We start from the raw sequence: 4,188 nt of genomic DNA, 5'->3' as shown, positions 1-4,188 counted from the left end.
GCTCTCTGGACTTCAGTCTCTCTCCATTCATAAGTCGGGCGAAGTGAGAAGAATTATCTCTAAATGGCTTCTAAAGCCTTGTTTCTCAAAGTGTGGTCTGCCAACCAGAAGCATCACCTGAAAGCTATTAGAAATACAGACTCTCAGGCCTCACCAGAAAAATCAGAATCTGTATCTCAACAGGATCCTCTGGTGATCTGTAAGCATGTTAAAGCTTCAGGAGCACGTCTCTAAAGTGTCTTCCAGCTCTAAATTCAATGATTCCATACTCATTTCAACTCTGTCACTTTACAGGAAAAAAAAAAAAAAAAAACACCGGTTACCTATTCCTCTCTTTTGTGCCCTTTACCTATCCTAACAGCTACACTCAAACTTGGCCCGCATTCCGGTTAAGTTCTTAGGAAACATTAGTGAAGCAGCGCTGCCACCTTGTGGCCATGATCAATAAATGCATCTAATTCTCACTAGCAATGGAGGTGGGTGGGCGTTGGCAGAGGGTGAAGTCCAAGTCATGGATTGGATAAGAGAATCACGCGTACCCACAAGGGCCAAAAGTTAACTCTCAGAGACTGCGTAGCCTGCATCACAGAGCAATGTCACAATTCAGTCAAAGGGCAGTTTTTATGATAGAAAACCTGGTTCTGAACTAAGCTCTGCCCTTGTAACCTTAAAAATCATTGTGCTAGGTATTTTCAGACATCCAGCTGCTGCCTGAACTCCAGGGCCAGTAAACTTTCAATTTTCCAAGGAAACATATTTATTCTGTGACAGTTCTTTCTCATCCTGGGCCAAAACGGGTCTAACGCATACTCACCAATCCTAATCCTACCCTCTGCAGGCACCAAAAGAAAAGACTAACATCTTTTCATACAATGGACCCTCAAATATTTGTAAACAATCAACTTGCCCCCCCATATCTTCCCTCGTTCATTTATCAAATGACATCATCTGAAGTCCCCACACTCCCCGGTCACTTCCAGATGGGCAAGTGAAGTGCAGTAACCACAGGGGGAACTCGGAATTCCAGGAGTGGTCTAGCTAGAGCAGCAGAGCCACAGGACTCTCCAGTTCCCCATTCTGGGCATGCCAAAAAACCAAACTCGTTTCTGTTGAGTCAATTCTGATTCATAGTGACCCCACTGGACAGAGAAGAGCTGCCCCACAGGATTTCCAAGGCTGTCATCTTTACGGAAGCAGATTGCCACATCTTTCTCCCGCGGAGCAGCTAGTCTGTTCGAATGACCAACCTTCTGGTTAGCAGCTGAGTGCTTTAAGCACTGCATCACCAGGGCCCTTCACCTGTACTTAGGAAGCCAAATACCAGATCAGCTGATTTGGGGATACTGACTGCTCCTAATTTTGCTGCTGCTCAGTCATCCCATATCTTGTGTAGGTTTATACTTTTTCTTCAGTAGTTTTTTTTTGTATTTTTTTTTTTTTATTGTACTTTAGGTGAAGGTTTACAGAACTTTTTTTTAAAGAAATATTTATCGGCACCTGATATGTACTACACAGTGAAGAGACAAAAATGAATACGATATGGTCCCTGCTCTCATAGAGCTCCAGGCTATGGAGAGAAACCAAAATTCAAAGCCAGACAATTCCAGTTGAGTCAGAAACACTATGAAAGGGGTAAACACAGGCTTTGTTTGCCCACTTCATCAATCCCCTGTGAAAATCTTCGACTCTTGGTTTTCTGGGCTTAGTTTCCCTTGTTTCAAGTCCAAAGTAAAACCAGAGAATACAAATGTCCCAAATGGTCCTTTTTGCAATCATGGTTGGGCCAGGCATGCCCCACTGGCTAATCCAGGGTGTATGCAGGTTCCCACTTCATTCTGAACGTCCTCTCCCTGCTGTAAGTGCACACCACATCTGCACGTGCAGCAGCAGCGAGGCAGCTGCACGCTGATAGAAAATCTCCCTAAGCTGGGAACTCAGGACAGGCACTTCCCTTTGCCTATGCACAGGTATAAGGGGTCCATGGACTTCAAATGCCTTTCATCTCTGCCTAGACCTGTGTGGGCCCATTCAACAGCATAGGTCCTCATTAGCACATAGTACAGCAGGGTGAGTGGCTGATTCATAACATTTGACACCACCCTGCCCATTAAGCGAGGTCCTCACCCACCCACGTCACGTGGCTGAGGATTGGTGGCTTCACCCACCACAATTAGCCACCCACGACAGGGGTCTGAGAATAAGTGGTGCCTCCCAGTCCTTACATCCAACAACACTGGGTGCCCAAAGTCTGGCTGCAAAACCCACCCACCTACGCGTTCTTGGGGACAAGAACACGCTTTCCACCTAGGCACTCAGGCAGCTGTCAGCCCCCTACCTTGCTCAGCACATAACCTCCTACTGCAGCCAGATATCTGTGCCTGCTCCAATCACCCCTGCATAGCCCTGCCCATCTAGGACAGTAGGTGAGAGCCTGAATCACACACTCGGTGACTGACGACTGGACACCTGAGCTGAATCCACACAGGAAAAGAAACGGACTCCCAGGATCATATACCATCTGGTGACAGGATGTGAGAGCTTCAAAGATACCTATAATCAAAGTAGCTCACATGCCCAGCCTAAACCGGCATTTCAAAACAAAAAACAAGAAGCTAGGACATGGTAAGCAAGCATACAATAAATAAATATAATGAGTTATTGATAGCTCGGAGACAACAGTCAACATCAAATCACATAAAGAGGCAGACTATGAAGGCTCCAGCAAGCGACCAAAACAAAGAACCAGGAAACCTCCCAGGGGAAGAGAAGGTTTTGGAATTACCAGAGGTAGAATTCAAAAAATTAAGATACAGAGCTCTTCAAGTTATCAGGAAGGAGGTCATGCAAAACTCAGACCAAGCCAAGGAACACACAGATAAAGCAATAGAGGAATTTAGGAAAGCTATTCAAAACCAAAATGACAAATTTAACAGGCTGCTAGCATCCATAGAGAGACAGCAAATAGAAATCCAAACGATCAACAATAAAATTTCAGAATTAAATAACTCAATAGAAAGTCATAGGAGCAGAATTGAGGCAATGGAAGTCAGAATTAGTGAGATTGAAGACAAAGCACTTGACACTAATTTATTTGAGAAAAAAATCAGACAAAAGAATTTTAAAAAATGAAGAAACCCTAAGAAATATGTGGGACTCTATCAAGAGGAATAACCTACGAGTGATTGGAGTATCAGAACAAGGGTGGAATAACAGAAAATACAGTGAAAATTGTTGAAGATTTGCTGGCAGAAAACTTTCTGATATTGTGAAAGACGAGAAGATTTATTCAAGAAGCTCATCAAACCCCACACAAGGTGGACCCAAAAGAAAGTCACCAAGACGTAATATAATCAAACTTTCCAAAACCAAAGATAGAGAATTTTAAGAGTGACTACGGATAAACGAAAAGTCACCTACGAAGGAGAGTCAATAAGGCTAAACTCTGACTACTCAACAGAAACCATACAAGCAAGAAGGCAATGGGATGACATATATATAAAGCCTTGAAGGAAAAAACTTGCCAGCTAAGAATCATATATCCAGCAAAACTGTCTCTCAAATATGATGGCAAAATTAGGGCATTTCCAGATAAAGAGAAGTTAAGGGAATTTGTAAAAACCAAACCAAAATTACAAGAAATACTAAAGGGAGTCCTCCGACTAGACAATCAATAATATCAGATAACAACCCAAGAGTAGAACACAGGACAGAACAATCAGATATCAACCCAGATAAGGAAGTCACAAAAATAAGTCAAAGATAAAACACTGAAAATAGGGGAAAAGAGATGTCTACATGTAAAAGATGACAACATTAAAACAAAAAAGAGGAAATAAATAGTGTAGTCAGAGAACTTTCATATGGAGAGGAAGTTAAGGTGATACCAAGAAATAAAAGATTGGTTTAAACTTAGAAAAATAGAGGTAAATTTTAAGGTAACCACAAAGGAAACTAACAAATCTACACATCAAAATAAAAAAGAAGAAAAACAAAAAGACTCAGCAAATACAAAATCAACAACAATAAAAAAGATGAAAAGAGAATGCATAAAGAAAAACAACTCAGCACAGAAAATTAAGTGGAACAAAGAAACTGTCAAATCACACACACGAAAAAATACATCAAGATGACAGCATTAGAGGACTCCGGCAAGATGGCGGTCTAGGCAGAAGCACCACGCCGTCCCTC

At 42.2% G+C, this 4,188-nt stretch overlaps 1 long non-coding RNA gene across 1 annotated transcript in view; it reads right to left on the bottom strand.

Annotated features, from left to right (window-relative positions):
- LOC111822833 (uncharacterized) overlaps positions 1-4,188 on the bottom strand; it is a 35,775-nt gene that overhangs the window by 15,616 nt on the left and 15,971 nt on the right. The window lies entirely within an intron of this gene.

This window comes from Trichechus manatus, unplaced genomic scaffold (assembly GCF_000243295.1).
Source record: "Trichechus manatus latirostris isolate Lorelei unplaced genomic scaffold, TriManLat1.0 scaffold00216, whole genome shotgun sequence".
Classification (NCBI taxonomy): Eukaryota; Metazoa; Chordata; class Mammalia; order Sirenia; family Trichechidae; genus Trichechus; species Trichechus manatus.
This window is presented reverse-complemented; position numbering and strand designations above follow the sequence as displayed.